Below are 21,095 nucleotides of genomic sequence, written 5' to 3' on the forward strand. Positions count from 1 at the left end.
GGTTGCAGGATGACTGCGGGGACGTCCTAATGAGGCCTTACCTGATACGTGGTGATGGAGTGAGAAGGTTTACCTGCCTTACCAATAGACACAAAATATCACGGATGTATGAGGTCATAAAGCCTGCAGTGACTTTGCATGAAAGTTTCTGTGATCAGTTCACTTTCTGACATAATGTGTGTTGGAAGGCAGCCGTTGATAGTGGAAAAAAGTTTGAGAAAAGGTATTATCGATAGCCAACTGTCATTAAATTGACCAAGCGTGAAGTAATATTTGTCTTTTAAGTTAATATTTTGATAGCTGACGAACAAATCTCTAGTCCAGTATTTGCATGTATTCCCAACATTATTACTGACGACACATGTGACTGAGTGAAATAAACTGAAGTATATTGCTATTAAAAGCAGTACGGTCTGGAATAATTGTTGAAATATAAGCTATCATATGAAATTACAATTATAACGCTTGGGTCCAATCAATCAGTGATATGTTGTATATTGCCTCACCCACAATTTGACAGTCTGTTGTCAATTACATATTTCAAAACCAAATGCAAATACTACAACTGGCGGGGCATGGTAGATAGATAATGGGGTATATATATATTTATTTATTTATTTACACAAGCAGGATCCATACGAATGTCTTAGGGAGGGAATGGTGTTACAAGTACAGATCTAGAGGTGACACAGATAGATGTACCCCAGTGCAGCAATCAAGGCATATAAGCTTGAGTTCGATTTCCTCCATCTCGGGTCCGTGCGATAATTAGTTCAGGCACCTCGGGCGGTGCCGTACTGGGCCATAGGGTTGAAGGACAGGTGGTCTGCCCTGCCTTACCTCAAAGCTGTATCGACTTTAGTGCCGTATGAGAAAGCTGTCAATAACAATATGACGTAGAGACGCCGCAGACGGCGTGATATCTGTGGCAGTAGTGCCAGTGCAGGGCTGCCGACACAAACCACACCAAGGGAAGTAGGGTTTTCTACATTATTTGAATATTACGTCTAATACACGTCTGAGCCGTTTTACAACTGGATATGTATTATGAATTGTTCGTTTCTTTTCGAACCTAACGACAAGCAGTTAAGGGGAAAATGTCAGTAGTACTTTTGAGCAGAAGAAGACCAATATGCGTTCATTGGCCAAACCACAAGATTAGGCAAAACGGACAGGCCAGGTCATACATGTCTGACCGAAAAGCCGCTTTCATATTGCCTTGTCCTCTTTCCTGAACGATTCAATTTGCAAAAACGTCATCCCAGCGGAATGCATTTTGATTGATCCTTGGCAAATTCAATCGTTTGTACATTAAATGAACAGCCAACAATTTCGTCCCACTAAAATATAAGACAGTGACGTGACCCGTGTTGACACGGGTCAACAAGATGGCTGCCCCGCTGGGCCAGGCTGCTGCTATCTTTCGGCCACTGGAAGCTGGGAAATAAGTGCAATTTTCTTGAAGCATCGTTAATTCAGTAATGTTGTTATGGCCGTCATCTGCGCAAGACGCATTTGTAAATTAAATTTGCTCCAAATGTTGCCAGAGTCAGTGAGAAAGTAAGACCCAATATCGGCCCTGACAGCTACTTCTTTCCGTAGATTTGATAAATTGAGGCTATTGCAGAATTAGGCTCGCTCCATGACGCTGCTTCACCAGAGCAGTTATTTAGGTATTACCGGAGGCGTGTGTGGATGGAGAAGGGTATAGGCACCATAATTCTTCCAGCGACGTCCACTTCTAATCCAGTAAAAGCACACTAAGCCAATCCAGGAAGCAGGGATTAGGAAACTGTTGTTGCTGGTTTGGATCATTCAGAGTATATTATGCCATTTGACAAATGTTTAAGACAGCGCATGCAGGGAAGGTCGGAGTGATTGTAGGTTCTGTCTGAGACATACACCTTTTCACACGGGTTAGAAAATAATGGTGTCAATTTTTCCAATCACAAGTAAGTTGTAGAAAAAATTGCAAGTGATTGCACGACTTGAATATGGAAATAAAATTTAATACTTGTTCTTCCAGATCAAAGAAAGGATGAGCTTGGTATTAGATCGCCCATCATCAACAATCCATCATCCTCTAGGAGACACTCTGCCAACCTTAGTGGCGATTACCCCGCACCTCATACAAAGGCAGCACGTTAAAACGGCAAGAGACAGCATTTTGCGGTATATAACTGCCTATTTGTCACACAACCGCTTGAGATACCCTTTATAGATGTGGTATTCCTGTAATAGTTCTTTTCTGGCAGTCTATAGCGACAATGGCGCTTGAAATCAAGTGCATTTTTCACTAGCATATTTTCATAAATGGAGCTATGCAGAAAAGTGTTGGAGATGCCTGCCGTAGATATTTACATGGGGGCAGCGGAAGGGGAGGAGAATAAATGAAAGGATGTGCTAATGAAGACAGTTGCTAAGGACGAGGTTCCATATTGTTCCGGCTGAGCATGAATATTGGACAATTTTTGTACCGAACCATTGAACGAAGCCTGTAGACATATTTTGAGGCTTGCAATGTCCAAGCAAATGACCAGGCAGTTACATGACCGTACGTTGGCCAAGGTGATTTGGTTTTATTCCAGTGTTCCGCAACATTAAGAACCTTAACACATCCTTGCCTTTGCAGCTGTGACCATAAAGATGAGATGAAAGAGGACAATGAAAGATACATAGACGTTGTTGACAGTCGGAAATTCCGTACCACCTCAACAACACAAAAGAAGATATATGTATCATAAAGTTCTGTATCCACTCAAGTGCGACCTTCTCCCGGCATCCCTGTCCAGGCCCCCATTTTCCATTCCACTGGAGCGAGACACTTGGTGAGGATGACGTGGCACCTGGGTACTCGTACCTGCTCTCTGATTGCATCTTTGATGGAAGTATGACGTCAAGCAGGACGACCATTAAGACAGAAAGTAGGTTATCCTGGCAATTTACTGCGCCGTGATTGGATTAGATGATAGCTTTGAGAAAAAACTTCACACGTTTCAAGCAGCTTAGATACGCTGGGCTCGTTTGAGGTAGCAATGATCTTGATGTGATGTTGGTAAGGTAATAGAGCGATTTTCTTTTAAATCAATAGGTGAACGAATATCTCCACACAGTGAAAAAAGTGAGATCTAACATTGCTACATTAGGCACAGTCTTACATGAGTGGGTTGCTTTTGTACCAAGACCTTCATCTTCCATCAGCGAGCAACGCTTGTTATGTCGGCAGGAGCATCTTTCATAGCTGTTAGCCAAAAATTCAGATAACTATCTGCAATCCGTACGGGAGCAAATTACATAGTATGCCTAGTTTCGATACACCACAAAAACGACTTTCCTCAAGGCAGAAGCCAATATTCATAGTTCTCCCCCACCCACCCACATGCATTAATGTTGGATAGAATAAATGTGCTTTTAAAATTGATGGCATCATATGCGTAACTTCACCCCTACGGAATGAGCTAGAAAGAAAATGTTGATATCATAAATCTGGACGTGATCCAAGGCAAGGAAATGGAATCTGGAATCCAGATGAAAGATGTAGAGGGTGGCGAGAAGTCGACATTTTGCTTCAGGGCATGGTGAAAATGTTATAACCGTCGATCAAAGGACTGTAATATATGAAGAATTAGTAGATGGAGATATTCTTATCTTCATAGCGCCATGATATAACGTCGCACAATCACTAAGCTGATTAGGCGAAATAAAAGTTTCACGACAAGAAAAATTAAACGGCAGCAAGTGGGAGGTTCTCTTCTGCGTAAGGGTTTACGTCTTTGTATGTGTATCCAGAGCATTCAGTATGTAAGAAACATTAGTGGAACGGAATGGATATATACTAATTCGTTTTCCCCGAAAAGCCAATTATAATGCGGTAACAGGTCAACTGAGAAAACCACGGAATTCTTGTCAAACCGCGCTCACCGACCCTAGCAAATGACACGGCGAAGTCGACGACCTCTAACGAAGCAACATTTATTTCTGCTTCAGTTGCAGCCAGCCGGCGTGGAACAGATCTAGACTCCCCACTTGGTATGATATATAATTATATATTCCACGGAGGCATGAGATCTCCGGTTTGTTGTTAATGACAAGAGTAGACAATCTTTAATTTTCATTTTCCTACTGATGTCGACGTCGGAAAGCACCCCATCCTTCAAAACAGAGTGTGCTCACCCTGGTTCAATCTACAATTTTTCTAATGGGACGTTTTTAAAATGTGCTATGATGTAGCAGCTAGTAATTTTACTCATGGACCAAAAGATCAAGTCTATCAGTCAAAGTGCTGAATTCATTTGAATTCACATTCTACTGGCAGGGATCCTGATCTTTGTACAAGGTGAAACACACTACTAGTTATGGAAACGCTACACTTCCCTAAGTAGTAGTACGTCCAGGCATGAGTGCACTGAGGGCTATTACTGCTGTGTAATTCTACTTCACGGTATGAAGGCAGCCCTGATATTTCACGCCCAGTACAACATGCGTCCCTTTCGTGTGTCTCAACATATCTAAAACTAAAGTACAGTGAAACTCTAGACCGCTAGTTTTCTAAAGTTAAATTACAAAGAAAACTATTGGAAAACAGGATCTTCGTTTCCAATTCCAAGTTGTTACATAGTAGCCACTACAGCCGACCTTGCTTCCGACCTGCAGGACTTTAGACTGCGCAAGTAGACCACCCCAACACAGAAAACATTTCCAAAAGACGTCAAAGAATCTGCACAACAAGTCTGTCTGCCGCTATGACACCATCTACAGTATCACTCCGTGGTATGGCAGGTACAGTAGGCAGTAAGATGTCACGTTCTAAGCGTCTCTTTTTCACAAATATTTTGTAAAAACTCTTCGCAGCACTTAGGATAGCAGCACTTAGGATCAGATCCATTTTCAAAGGAATGTCTTCGACTCATTTTGTATTATCTGGATAAACGTAAAAATTTCCTACAATACCTTATGGACGTCTGGTGATTACATGTTGGAATGAATAAAAAAAAAGTTGCATATTAACGTACAGCTGACTTGTGTTACTTAATCAGAAAGAAGTCTTCTATTTCTGGACCTTTAATATCCATAGCCAAACAATTAGGAAATTAAAGAAACAAATTATAGGCATAATCAATTTGACACTAATTTTACATATATTGCGTTTTGATTTACGATGAAACAGGAAATATCAAAATCCCTCGGCATGCCGGCAGAACGGCTGTAAACTAATTATACACTTCTAACAACAGTTCCCTCCTTCTCGGAAACACAGCGGACCTCTGACTGCGCCAACACACTCAAGACCGTCTCGCAACCACACGAGAAATAACATATAATCAGTGCATTATCAGCGTTGTGTGAGTACTTGGCTGTGGGTATTTTGTCCACATTATATTAAAGAAACAAGCAGCCACATGAGCATTTCAAATACGTACAGTGTACTACTTCAACATAATATTCTAATTGACAAGATTGATCATCTTTGGCTGGGGATGTTCTTTGGGAATTACTAATGAGATGAAAAGCTCTTTTAATTTACCGATTGTCCATTCTGATTTATCGATCTTACAGGTACTATTGAGTGCCTAATCCCCTACTTTTATCTAATTTTTTCAGGAAAACGTTTTGGTCGTGCATGATGTATACGTATCTTTCTAGCGAAGACCAGAGACCAGCTGTTCATTATAATGGATATGGCACACTGAAGGCGAACCTGAGGAGATGATTGATCGATGTAACATTTCACCTGATCAGATGGGGAACAAATGTCAATTAGTGCTGACTTTTCCTGACAATGTAAAGGTTAACGATTCCTGGGATGTGTCTGGAGGGGTGTGGTGTTCCGTGTGATCTGAGGAGCACAGAAACATCTGGCGTGCATCATTAAGGCTGATGATGAAGGCAGCAACCGTACTCCGCCGCTGGTATCACTCCGCCGGTAACACCAGCAAGGCGACGCCTGGTTATGTCGCATATCTTGGTTGTTGGATTCACCGCTTCATTCCTGTTTCTCATTTAAAGTAGAAGTCAAAATAAAAACAACATAAATCCGTCCGTGCCATCTGTTTCCTGCATACAGGATCCGCGAACCAAGACATCAATTTGTGGTGGCCCAAACAAGAGAATTCCTCAATCACACCCCGTTGGTACGTGACACCAAAAGGCACTGCATTCGAAGTCACAGGAAAACTTTACAGTTCTTTGTTTCAAATGTTTAGTTATGCCTACGCATAGGCAGACGATTTTTCCTGCATACGTTTGTCTCCTCCCAAGAAATCCTTAAGAAATAAAAAAAATTCTAAACTTCTTTATCTATGTATTTGGTAATACACTCCAGCTTCTTCCACTTGCTGAGCACCTCCTCAAGCGTGAAGACACGCTCCAAGATGGAGTAAGGTTTGGTGAGCTGGGCGCCGTCACCTCAGACCTCCCCAACACGGTCTCAGCTGCGTGCAGCGGGAAAGCAAACACTGCCACGCAGAGCTGGACAGCCCGCGAGCGTGCCTGGCATCGTAAGTGTACCCTTCTAATCCCGGGGCTTACATACATGCTTTACAGGCTTAATGGAAACCCTCGGCGCCGTGGTAGGGCAGCCAGTCTCTTCAGAGATTTTATATCTTGTCCTCAGTCTGTACAAATACGGACGTCTACTGTACAGAAGAGTAAAGCTGACTTTGTGATAATTGCAGCCGCAGTATAGCGAACCAGGGGCTGCGTACTGTCCCAAATGGCACGTTTCACTACGAGGAACAAGTTGTGAAGATCTAAGGAGGCATTTGTGGCAGAGCTGTATGTAGGGCTGTTGTTTCATTAAAACATTGGCTAAGGTTAATAAGGCACAGTTGGATTATCTGCCAAGATCTTAAACAAAAGAACCATGCAATAATTGCACGATGGCTGTATCATTACCCACTGTTCTTACACATGACCAGTGACGTACAAGCCGTCGTTATTCCAACTTAGAGGTCAAGGCAACTCCAACGGCTTTCCTTTTACTGCCTCTCTTCATTGTCAGCTCATAACGAAAAGAAACTATGAGCAGCAAATTGCACCCATCTGTCACCATAACAGCTTATCAGATCAAGATATCGTCTTTACCGCCTCCTTCATAATGCCGTCTGCCCGCTGCTGCTTAAAGTTAAATTACAGAGAAAATACCTTTTCAATAGCATGGTATGGCTATCTGTATGTCGTAATGGTTTTTTGAACCATTGAGAGGAGAGATTAGGTAATTTATTATATTTCATTCCGTACCATGGTATGGATGAATTACATTGGTTCTCTTGTTTCCTCCCTTTCTTTACCGCCTCCTTTTTCTCCTCCTGTTATATCGATAAATGGATTCAATTTCCTCATTTTTTGACCAAGTGACCTGAAATTTGGCGTGGCTGTAGAATAGCCAATACCTCCGGAGGTTGTTTTCGTTTTTAAACCTTTAAAACGGTTTGATTTGTTTCCATTTTCAGAAAGAATATAACTGTTACATTTTCATTTCATTTCATTTATTTCGAAACCTTTTAGCCCCGAAGGGCTAATCTTCCAAGGCTCAAACAATTAAAATGACATAATTACAACATAGTAGAAACATTTAAAAATACATACATACATACATGTACACCACATCAACAATAAATACACATAGATATTAACAATTTAAAAGTAGCGAGCAAGGGTCAAGGATCAGGTGACACTACTACTGTTTGAAACGGCTTTCTTAAAACTGATAACATCGCACAGTGTCTTAACGTCAGATGGTAGATCGTTCCAGAGCACGACTGCACGATACAGGAATGAGCGTTTTCTGCTATTGGACTTAGGTATTGGTAATCTAAAGTTATGTGCGGAAGATCTGGTATTATGACTGTGAGATGCATGAACAGGCAAAAGGGAGTTGTAAATATTTTGTGGTTCGTGACTCGTGAGGATCTTAAAGAACATGACCAAAGTGCTTTCCAATAATCTCTCTCTCACAGTCGGCCAACCAAGATCTAGATGCATCTGCCTGGTAGGAGTATCAGGAGTACATTTCAGTAACAGTCTACATGCCCTATTCTGCACTACTTGCAGTTTGCGCATGTTGGAGTCTGACATGTTGGCTAAGACTGGTGCGCAGTACTGCACAACTGACAGAACCAGTGCACAAACAACAACCTTGCAAACTGCAAAAGGCATCGCCCACATATGCCTTCTCAATATTAATAAATTTATTTTAGGGCAATGTTTCTTGATTGTCTTGACGCAATGTGGGTAACATGTGAGTTCCATGTGAGAGACCTATCCATGTGTAGCCCCAACAAAACTGTCTCCCTCACTTCCTGTACCCTCTCAGTACCGATTGCAAGATCTAGTGAATTATCAGGCAAACTAGCGAGCCTACATTTTGGGCTCTGGAGGCCTGGTATAGCCAAAAGAACTTCAGTCGCACTCTTGGCATACATCGGTAAAATTTGACATTTTTGGCTATCTTCAAACAAAACATCTACATTTTTGGCACGTATATTACAACCAAATGACCTGAACTTTGATACGAATATTGCATTCTGGACGTGATCGAGTGGGGTGATATTGTTAGTAACGGTAATTTTGGGATCGTCCATTTCTGCAAAGGTTTATATGGAACAATCCATTTTGGAATGGGGAGGGTGATGGGGTGAAACATGCTGTATTGGCTCCCGAGCAACTGTCGGCATTTCTAGTATTTTTTTTCGATAAAATGCGGAGGCCAATGTCTTATCGGACCTGAGACTGGGGAAGGATAAGAACTTTTCTGCATTTTTTAAAAATCATTTTGCGCTGACTGACCTTCCTACAAGAATGCTCCAGCAGCATTCATGATCATCCCAATTGCACAGCAGTCAGATGAAATGCTGCTCAATCACTGGATTTTCCCTGTGCATTGCAAAACGTCTTCACTAGGTTCTGTTTTTCTCATGGTCAGTCACGTGGTGTTACAAATATCGCCTCTAACTCTGAGACCGAGGCACCCTCATGCGCGCTGCAACGTGACGATGACCACACCCAGCCCAGCCTATTGATCGTTTTCAGCACTGAAATTACGCAGCGGTTCCAGGTCTCCGATTCGTTTGCCAACTCCCCGCCTTGGAGACCACATTTTCCCGATAATCTCTGAATGATGACTTGTGCCCAACACCTCCGTATAGGTTTTTGCTCCGTTTTCCAGACAGTCTGGCTATCGTCGCGATACACTTGAATCCTTTACGATACATCAACGGTTTAGACAAAGATACGTTAAACAGGTGGGCAGCCGGCGTGTTTCATCGATTGTTGGAAGTACATGTATTTCATCTAGGTGACACGAAAAGGCAAGAGTACTAATTTGCTCGAAGAGAAATGAACCAGAAGTGCCTTATCTTCCTTTCTTATATTGGTGGAGAAATTGTTGTAAAAAGTCCAGGAACAAGCTCGCGACAAACTAATTAAACCAACTATTTCATCACTACGCTTTAGAACGCCGTGCATGTGCGTGCGTCTCGCGAGAAAGCCCGAGATTGTCCGTTACTAGCTCACCGACATACATACGTAGTCTGCGACAGTCCTTCATACATAGCTTACGGCATGGAATCATTCCTGGACAAGAAATACGGCCACACCATCTTGCGAATAAAAACTGCATTCATATATAAAAGTCCGGCCTGAGCCACATACACATAACTCAAACACCGCAGCCAACAAAAAAGTTTCATAATTCTCTGGTCATACTTGGTCTCGAGGTCAGGGCCTTTACAATGGTTGTACAGGCTTTCTTGTAAAGACGGTGAAATAAAAAGACAATAGAGCCAACAGGGTCATTTTGGGGTGAACTTGTGGCCTTTGAAAACAGATGATGACCAGTAATTTTCTAAAGGCAGGGTTGGGGCGGTGTCCTGTTCCCATTCTCATGCAGAAAGGTTATCACCTTTGCTGATCGATCCATGGTGACATGCAATACGACACGATACTGCGTGCCATATATTGGCACATTTGTGCCAGTTGAGTGGGTGTTGCATGACTGGTATCGTTAACGATGCGAAAGAGCACGGTCTCTCCATTTTCTTTCATAACATCTCGTGTCTGTGACGCTGAAATCCTGCTCAAAGGGGAACTAGATTGTCACATTGGTCAAATAAATCTACACCGGCGTTGCAATGGCTATTCTAAAGTTGTAACGTTGAAGCAGTACTAGTCCAAAAGATATTACATTTTGGGTGCTTTATGGTGGCTTTTCCGGAAGGTTCAATACTTCTCACGACATACAGTCAAATGCGAGACGTAAATATTATAGTAAATGCGACCAGAGCGCTGTCGTTTGACACCACGTCAGGTAGACTTGAGATGACAGTACTTGCCAGGTGCAACCGCAAGTCTGGGAATTTTTTCTACACACGTTCATCGTATTTAACGTGCCCCATGCGTAGCTCTATAAACATGTGCAGCTCTATTACATGTTCATTCTCAACACGGAATGGAGACAAGGTTTCTTCCGTAGGACTGCAGCAGCATGCTATTAGCAAACAAGCTTCGACGCAAGCTATAAAACTCGCAACTCTGGAATGTTGTCATCTCTATATGTACATTTCCCACTAAAAGGATTCTACAGTAATGCCGGGGCGGTTAGTAAACCTTCCATCCGTATCTTACGACTTCTATGCCGCCCGAAAGTGCCGTCGGTATCCGCATGCCAAAGTACAGGGTCATTTCCTCCCCACAAATGGCGGTCAATCCTGGTGCAGCTAAAAGGTTCAAAATGGCTCCCCAGCGCGAGGCGGCTGTCCCTTGTGGGATAAGGACTACCCTTCCATCCGAGACGTTAGTATTCGTCAAAACAGACAGTGAGACGGTTGGTGTGGGAACATAGAAGGAAGAGGAAAAGCCATGTTGGACTTGCGATCTGAGGGGGTGTGCTGGATCGATTCGTCTAAAACCACACGGCTTTCATGTCGCAGTTGCCGTTGCTTGTAACTATCGAACGGCGGCATAACCGAAGACACGATGAAGCCGGAATCCCCTTACATATAAGCCGTGAGATTAAGTCTCCCCTAATACCACGAGTATAAGGAATACAATTCGGGGCTTAACTATGCTACTTAGGATTGACCTATAGAGTCGTGACATGAGAATGGCTTTCCATAGCGCTGTTGTCTCATGAATACCCGAGACAAGTTCGACTCACTGAAAGTGAGGTCTAACTGTATCACTAATAGGAAGAACAGGGAATGCGAAGGCCGCTTGGGAACATTCCCTACTACATTAAGACTGGAATGGTTTGTATTAATTCACATCGGGATTATCACTTGATTATCGACACATGTTATCAGAAATCCTTTTGGTAGATAGTTGCAATGCCGGAGGTTCAGATGTGTGTATGGTATGAAATCCTGCAAGGTGTGTACCCTTCAATGGCATGCTCAACAACCCTTCACTCAGCTATTATCTTGCATGCACCTTGCTAGCTAAAAGTTAACAGTGTATCAGAAGAGATCATATCATAATAATAGTTATAAACCAGTGTATTACTAGATACTAATCACAGATAACCAAAGGCAGCCTTCACGTGCCCTGATGATGATGAACAGGATCAGAAACATATCGGTCACTGAGGCATGGAGAAAACTTATGATTAGTTTTTCCAACTGTAGGAAATACATCTCAATTTAAACGCAACTTTATGAGTAATTTACCAATATTGTACGTCGTATATTCCATCAGCTCTCTGAATGTTGTCACAGCGCCCAAATGGATGAGCCCTATATACATATGACTGATTGAAAAGGAGAGATGTAGACATTGCAGGTGCACGTAGGTCGCGCTGGAGGTGCACGTACACCATAGGCCTCTCAAATTAGTGAAGCAACGCCTCCTACCGGAAACAATGAGGATTTGCATAGCAATTTGTCATAATATCAGGGGGCTTATTATTAGTTGTGTGCACTTTGAATATACTGGTAAATGGGGAAATGTAGCACCTATGAAGGCAATGTTGTTGCCTTCAGCTGTCGGTGCCAAAACATGAACATTTTGGAGTTGATTCATATTCAGACTGGATGATGAAGTCATCCAAAATGTAGCCATAAATCCGAGAACCAGACAATTGGCGTGACCTAAGGCTAGGAGAAAAGAGAAGCAATTTCTTTTCGTCTCAACAGTCCAGACTGTCTTAGAAAGGTTCAAGGCAAAGCGGCCATAACGCCCCCTGTTGGCCGATTTTCCAGGAACAACCATTACGCAATGACCACCCGTACATCATAGCACACACGCTGTGCCTGTCCGTGGTGGGAAGACTGTCAGGGGAACCGTCAATCTTCATACTGATGTGTGGTACCGGGAAGCGTACGGATGGCTGTCTATAAATATTTCAGATAGAGATGTCCCTGGTTTTACATGCTCTCTGTTACACCATAAAACCCTACACACACATCTTAACATACAGTACATGTATCCCTTTACAGAAGTCATAACTCATCTGTCAGCTGCTTCTGTACATGGTTTACCGCTAAAAGAGAGTGACAGCATATAGCGTAAAGCCGTATTTAGTTTGACGTTTACGACGATATGAGAACACAACTACGAGCCAACCCATGCCAGATATTTTACAACCTCATGAAAAACTATAACATAAGATGCTACCCGACAACAGGAGGAGGTTTAGTATGTCTTCCAAAGACTTATTTCTCTTCCTTACCGCGGCACCATATGAATTATTGGTTCAGTTTGGCAGGTTTCCACGAGGCAGACTACAGCAGACTGGATGGAGAGAATGACGTCTACTTCAGACATGTAGATCAACAAACTATATCCCCTAATAAATAAATTCAAGACGTGACACTAGAAAACGCTGTTCTATCAACAACCCCACAAATCATACCACATGTAGGTCGGGTAGATCTATAAAACAAGCGAACAAATGTCCGCGAAAAACTTAAGGTCACACGTACCTTTCAAAGGCACTTTACACGTAATGGACATTGCCAAGAGGTCAATTGTAATTTAAAAGGAAAGATCATAAAACTTGACAAATCTCCTTGAAATATGTGACTGGATCACGTGTGGTATCACAGAAATAAAAAAAAATTATTTCAAAGTCAATTAACATTAAAGCTATAGTACCATAAGGTTAATTACAAATATGACGTAAATAAATCTACGCACGTGAACAATCATCAGACCAATTAACGTGTCCTAGAAAAGCTCTGATCGAACGATTTGCTTCCAGAGACACGTTAAAGCAATATCTGCAAGAGGCTGCATGATTGCATGGTACACGTAAATGGCATAAAACGTGAAAAATCTACAAAATGTTCGGTACACGTGAAGCACCTTTAGATTGCCCCACATGATGAACGATGATCTACAGCGTTATAAACTAAGCCTGGATGACTGATAATGTTCTTATTATATGTCAGGGTGGAGTCCGATCTGGTAGAATCGGTGACTCTATACCGGTAGAGATCACGAAAAGGCGTCTTTGTCATCACATCCACGCACACGTACACACACACGTACACACACACACACACACACACACACACACACACACACACACACACACACACACACACACACACACACACACACACACACACACACACACACATACACATACACACACACAGAGAGAGAGAGAGAGAGAGAGAGAGAGAATATTGAAAGCACCAATGCAAGATGTCTATCTATATAAAAGAGCTCAGTTGTCTTGCAATAAAACTACCCTACACCAGACGTGTGGCAGTGTGTTGTGTCTGTGTTCTCCGGTGTCTGAGGAGACAGATCACCTGTCCACATGGTTCAGACGATAATATTTCACACTCACCCGAGATGACGTCAGGCTGACTGGCGCTTCGCATTAATGTTTATGTCTGGTAAACTTTATGATACGAATGTGAAGGTCTTTCAGGAGGCTGGAATACAATATGGAAATGAAAAAAGAACCAAGTGTAGCAAGCACAGATATTCGCCATTGATACTTTAGGCAAAATGAATCACATTTAAGGAGATAACCTGTGTAATGTGCAAATTGGTAAATACGTTAGAGAATGCTGATATACGTGCTGAACCTAATTTGAAGTTGAACCGTTTTTTTTCAACAACATTAAATCACATTTATTAATTCAGATTTATTATGTACATGTAAATTTTTCTAGTGTGTCAAGAATGCCTCCAGTTGTTGCTAACATGATGGTAATTGAGCTGATATCACCCGATATTTCATATGATAATGACGACTGGCACTGTGAATTTGAGATTACGACAGAATATTTTCAACCAGGAGACAAAATATTTTCAACCAGGCAGTTCAAATGTATCATACATGTGCCCCTGAACTTTGCTGCGGGAAAGATGTGTGATTCGCAATTCTCACAACTTAAAAGTGAGCCCCTATTTTAGTAGTCTTCATCTGTAAAAAAACGTGAGGCCTTCCCTCGCCTTTATTTTATTTCTATTCTTATTTCTTATTATCACCTGAGGCAACGACATTCTCCTGCGATCTTCAGTCAGTTTGTTCATGAAGAAATTAGTTCATAAATAAACTTATCAGATGATTCGTCCCTTGCAGAGAAACAATCAAGCTCCTCAAGTCATTTACGAGATGATTAAATTGTGAAGATATCATCAGGTGACATTCACGCCTCCGTACAGTACGGCCTACTATGTGAAGCAATAAACATGCCCCTCTCCACAGGAATTAAATTTTTCTGCCACAGAAATACCAATATTGTGGAAATAATCATACTGAATAGATATTATCCAACTACTAAACCATACTTCATACCACTGAAGTGATTAAAAACGATAGACTGGCCATGTATAGCTTTGGCATGCGATCCTTCAACGTCCCTTTATGTGGAAGATGTCACATTATTGATGGCAGATCATTCCTTGTATTAATGATACTGACAAACTATCACACCAAGCGTGAACCACTAGTTACCTTGCAGTGCATCTGTGTAACCTCATTGAGAAAGACCTTACAGTGGAACAGGTCTGCATGAAGATATTGCAAGCTCCCTGTAACATGCGGTTATTTTCCCAACCTGTTTACGTGTTCTACTATGGGATGCATCAAAAGGAAACTGTACCCAGACATGTGTATCATAGTGCACTTAGTACAGCCTCTGTTGGCATACATGGCAATGACATGGTGGCGTTGATCAACAGCGCCATCTATGCATTTAGGGGGGAAACGCTGCTTACGTCAAGGCTGATTTAAGACCAGCTGAGCAGCTGGTCTGAGTCGTAGGATAAGTAAAGAAAGAGAAAAGAAGAAAGAATCCAAGTAAGAAGGTCTTCAAAAATGATCTGCTGAAAGATCGACTGAAACCTCTCAAGAAAACTGGAAAGGAAACTGAAATAGTTTTGAAATGGTGAAAACCAAACCATGCATGAGGATATTTCATATTTCTAACCCTTTGAGTAGAAAATGCACTTCTGTAACTAATCTTGATAAAACATAAAAGCATTGGTATAATAAAGAACCATAGTGTCTAACATTACCCCTACCCTTTGTCTCTTCTGCACTCCCGATCTCCATCTCTTGGTGTCGCTTCTTACGGGTGAGGACTGTAACATAAACAGACATGCGTTATGTCTTATTTGCGATAATATACATATGATAAAAGACAACTACATATCAGCCATATAGCTATTTAAGGAGCTAGCTCTGATTCAGTCATTTCTTTATATTGTCTTATATACTTTTAACTTGTGCAAATGGTATTATGATACTGTTTTGAACCATGACTATAAATCAAAATCAGGAATAGTGAAAATGAATGTGCAATTATTCTGTTATTTTTATCTTTTGCTAGTACAGAATCGTATTCAAATACCGTCTATGCAAACTATGATATCATATGGATAACATACATTAGCACCCCCAATTTCTATGTGGCTTGGCGAAATAGAAGCTCCTCCTATCAAAAACGACACGTATTGACAAGACACGTTTTTAACCAGGAATACATGGAAGGGGACTCAAAACTGGGAGAGGTTTCCTCTACCACTAGAAAATAAATGGATTTCTTTTCATGCCCTCTCTTTATCACTAGCTATAGGTCCAAACAGTGTGTTATTTCATATTCGCGAAAATCGGTTTCACCACCATGATCAATTACCCTGACATGACATCGTTTGGTCTTGTGGTTAGGGTGATTGATTCAGTATCTGGAAGGTCCTGGGTTCAAATACGTTTTGCAGATCCCGATGTTAACGTTGTGCCTTAGCTTTGGTGAATGTAGAAAAGCGATCAAAGAAGTGCACTTGAGCCAAACAAAAAGATGGATAGCAAGCTGACCTAGGAATGGAATCAATTGAGATCAAACGTTCACTTCACAGTCAATAAGACTGTTGAGAAACCTCCTGCCTGAGGTCATGTGAAATATTGTTTGAAAGAACAAAGTAGCGACTTCCTGCAAAAACAGCGTTGTCGCGGTTCACTGATTTGCATCTATTTGTTGGACGTCTCTTAGCTTCTTCGTCAACACCCAAGAGAACGGTGCTTGTTATCTATTCAGGAACATGGGGGATAGGCGTTTGGGCCAATAAGGGAGGTCGTTAATGATGGAACTTCTGTACGAGTTGTCAGTCGACAAGATACGTGAATTCAGGATTTTTTAAATAGATGTTACGGATAATATAGATATACAACCAACCTCATTTCGTGCTACATAAGTCAAAACGTCGTAACATCGTAAAATAGACGCCTATTGTCGTCTTCATGTCAAAGCTGTTACACCATACATTCAGAAGTAGTGTGATCAGCTGTGATCACAATTAGCATATTCCACTAGACCTATCTCTGTACCTGTTGTGCACCAGCATACACAAATGGTAGGCACGGAGGTACCGAAGCATTTCTGTGTGTTCTTTCCATTACAAGTAACCCTTACAAGCCGTCACACTTTACTTCAATAGAGAGAGACTGGAAAATACAGGAAATCTTTCAGTATCCGTACACAGTCAAACAATGTTTTATTGCATTGACTGTAACACACGTTTGGTTCATTTACTATAATGTACTTTCGCACGGACAGAAATAGAGAATGAACAAATGAAAGAGTACATGGATGGATGGATGAGCGGATGGATTGATGAATGGATGGATGGATGCTTTCGGTGCATGCACAGTTGCAGTGATGCAGAAAAGGAACAGTTTATAGAGATTATCAGAGGACGAAAATAAACGCCCTTAACTTTGAATTTGCAAAATTTAAGCCTACCTATAGTTCAAGGGTTTGAATTCTAACATGTCACTAGATATAAAACATAACACGTTATATAAAATAGCATAAGCCTGGTGAAAGTTTCACTCAGTAGTAACGTTTCATGTAGTAAAAATTGTTAGCTATCAGGTATATTTGATATCCGTTATAAAATCAAAATTGCTGTATCTTTCCACTTCAAATCAACCAGTGTTCATACGCACAGAATTACGTATAAACATGTCGCAATATCGACCACCAAGGATACAGTCCGTTAAGCCCCCACAGTACATATGCGCACCATCGGTCCCTCTATTATTCCTACACGCGTGAAAAACATCTATCAACATCAAAACATCAATCTAGGACAAATCTGGTCATTTCTCTTTTGTTACTAATAGGCGCAAGTCCCATGCGAGTGCTTTGTCAATGTCTTAGCATGCAGAACTGTAAAGAAACTAGGCCAGGGTTTAAGGGCCCCATTCCACCAGAGGCTGCGACCGCTGAGACACTATACACTCAAGGAATTATAGAGATAAAGAGCGAATCTTTATACTTTCTGTATGTCTTTTGGCCTTTTTTTCATTACAAAAATCATACTTGCACATCGTGAGGGATATTTCAACTAAAAAACTAAGATCCCCTTTGCACTTGTGGGCGACCGCTGAGCGACTGTACAGCGAACAAAACTGCTGGGTCTGTGTTAGATTATAATGTAAGATGTAAAAAGTGTGATTTACAACACAACAAAACCTAAGATATCGTCGACGCTTCCTTTGTCGATAAAATTCGTTGAACAAATAATTGTAAAACATTTGGTACCTCGGTGGTCGCAACCTCTGGTGGAAGGGGGCCTAACCCGTGTATTCTCGTGGTCATCATTGAATGGTAAGTAGTAATATCGATACACATATGGTGGAGTCATCCCACAAGACTTTCTCTAATCTAAGGATCGAAGCCTCTGGAAACCTTAGCCATGATGTTGCCCCGTACGATTATGAAAATCCGCTCCAAAGTGACGCAGTGTATCATTACCAACTATCGATCGTTTGAAAACTCAGCCCAAACTAAATCAGTACTTGTGCAAGGTCCGTACGAAAGAAACTTTTTCTAATCAAACAGGTTGACTGCTTATACCTATGGGCGTACTTAGATATCGACAGCAATATTTTGTGGTGCACAATAATTTGTCTTTTCACTCCTGTCTTTGTTTCACCCATGGCTGGCTGTGCCGTGACGGTTGGCTGGTAGGAAATTTATTGCTTCACGACGCTGTTCACTCGTCAAAAACAAACCAAGAGGAGAACGTGACTGCCGACGCCAGGCGTTCCGTCTGAGCGGGCTCAACTTACCGCGTACTCCCCCGTCTTTTTCCGCTCATGGCAGCCAATTTGTCCGGACGTAAACAATAATCCGCACGCACATCCAACTCTCGTACTGCCAACTCGCACGAGGCGATAGCGGTCTACGTTAACGGTGCAAACATAGGATATATCTTAATAGGTGATCTGAAAGATGCCCGTACATATATATTATTCATCGTATACATACAGGGATACGGACGGTTGGTATGCAGGTAGACTTTATGCCATCTGATAGCATTGTGACTGAAGTTAGAATACATCATTGCAAGCGATCGTATTAACGTCATGTCAACGAAGGTCTCAGGAAACCAATGGCACCAAGGACACAAATAAAGACATTGGAAACACTACAACTTGCCTGAATGTCCCCAAACCAGCCTTTCACCATCTACAAAACGGCAATAAGGCACATGTGCGGCTGTGACTGTGTAGAAGAGCACCAGACCTGGTCCACTGACCTTAGCGATATGACGGAAACATCACCAGTGGAACCCCTGTGATGCAGCGTTGTTAGGTGCCTTGCCATGAAACAGAGTCTGATTTACATAAGTCTTTTATTGATCTCCTCATTACCGCCAGCATTGGCACCGGATAAACAGCATTTGTCAGAGTTAGAGACCATCACTTGAGGGACAAATTGGTTTTCCCGATGATTGGTGGCGTTCGCTTTAATTGTTCTTCCTTCCTCTATTTATTGCTGACTGTTGTTATTTTTTTGCTTATCCTGCGTCCTTAAAGGCAGTGTCACATAAACATTCATCGTAAAATCTTAAACCTCATTATTCCTGGTGGTAATATACTTGCGTGTACAAGAAAAAGATTCAAATTGATTATTACGGTAGAAAGGCATAATATAACTTCACAGTACATGTTAAAGGTATGCAATATTCATCGCAAAATTCCGCAATCTTATCTTATTTATACACTGTGTTTAGTAGAGTATTATATCAACCATCCGAGACAGCATTATAATCATCACAGGATACAAAATACGAGGGGTGTTCAAAAAGTTCTCGGCCTCACCTAGAAAATAAAGGTCAAACTCCTATTCTTTGGTATGGCTGTATACTATGACGTCTTACATCACTGCACACAAAAATTCAAATTTTTGTATTCATTAATTAGCACGTGACGCCCCGTGAAAATGGGGTGGGTGAGGGCAAAATCACAAAATGGCCGCAAAAGAAGCGTGTGCTGTGATCAAGTGTATCGATAAGAAAGAAAGTCTCCTAAGGACATCCATGAAGACATGGTCAGGACACTTGGTGATGACTCTCCTTCTTATTCAACTATAAAGAAGTGGGTTGCTAGCTACAAGCGCGGCAAGGAGAACACAAAAGACGAACATAGGTCAGGATGCCACAAATCAGCACCACGGACAATCCAGTTGAGGCCATCCATCACATGGTAGTGAATGACAGAAGTGAGACTGTCCAACATGTAGCAGGTTCTTTGGCCTGTGTTATGACTCAGTTCACAATGTTTTGTCGAACATCCTGGGGATGAACAAACTGTCTGCATGGTGGGTGCCTCGAATGTTTTCTGAACATCAGCAGTTAAACAGGCGGGACATTTCAAGGAACGAATTCAGTCCAATCCATGCAATTTCCTCAAAACGTTTTTCACCCAAGATGAGCTGGGTTCACCACTTTCACCCCGAATCAAAACAACAGAGCAAACAATGGATGAAGATTTTTTTCCGGCCCCCCAAGAGGTTTTAGCGACTTTCGTCCGTTGACACGGTTTTCTCCTCTGTTTTCTGGGACAGTAAGGAAGTAATCATGGTTGACTACATGTGAAGGGGTTAAAGCATCAATGGGGAGTATTATTAAACAGAATTACGACATTTGAAGACAACGATCAAAGAGAAAAGGAGAGGAAAGCTCCGAGCTGGCGTGCTAACAATGCACCTGTCCACACAGCACAGGGGTCAGTGCCAGCAGCAAACGAATTTGGCTTTGAAGTCTAACCCCACCCTTCCAATTCACCTGAGTAGCACCGTCGGACTTCTGCCTGTTTCCTAAACTGAAGTTCCACTTATGTGGTCAACGTTTTGATGGTAATGATGACGTCATCTATGCGGCAGAGGCCAATCTGGGGGGTCCAGATGCAACCTAATTCTACAAGGGCAAAACAAAACTGGAACATTACTGGACCAAGTGCATTGCAGTTAGAGAGGACTATATTAAAAAATAGTGTAAGAAAAATTTTACTGCCATGACGTTTTCTAGGTGAGGCCGAGAACTTTTTGAACACCCCTCGTATGATTAGATATTAACGGTAACACTTCGTAAACCAATACGTATAAAGGAGTTCTGCGTTTGGCTCACGCGGTATTTTCTAATCTAGAATGCCTGAAACTTGTTAACATGCAATGCGTGCGAGGGGCAACAAAATTAGAAACTGCGTCATTTGCATTGTGAAGCTCCTAATAAAAAATGACACAGTGACGCACAAGACAAAAATCCCTGTTTGCCAAAAAAATGGGAAGTCTTCTCCATCAGATGGTTCTGTTCAATATCGTTAATCGATCAGCTGCAACCTGAAACTG

General features: G+C 41.8%; 1 protein-coding gene across 3 annotated transcripts in view; it reads right to left on the reverse strand.

Moving 5' to 3' along the window:
- Positions 1 to 15,511, reverse strand: part of LOC109471882 (small conductance calcium-activated potassium channel protein 2-like) — a 65,323-nt gene extending 49,812 nt beyond the window's left edge. The window contains exon 1 of one of the 3 annotated variants that reach the window (XM_019771310.1): positions 15,481 to 15,511. The gene's annotated coding sequence lies outside the window, so the exon portion shown is untranslated. The remainder of the gene's footprint in view (positions 1 to 15,480) is intronic. The other 2 variants (XM_019771309.1, XM_019771311.1) reach the window with 2 other exon arrangements.
- Positions 15,512 to 21,095: the final 5,584 nt, after the last annotated feature.

The sequence above is a fragment of the Branchiostoma belcheri genome, unplaced genomic scaffold (assembly GCF_001625305.1).
Source record: "Branchiostoma belcheri isolate BF01 breed outbred unplaced genomic scaffold, Haploidv18h27 scaffold26, whole genome shotgun sequence".
Taxonomy (NCBI): Eukaryota; Metazoa; Chordata; class Leptocardii; order Amphioxiformes; family Branchiostomatidae; genus Branchiostoma; species Branchiostoma belcheri.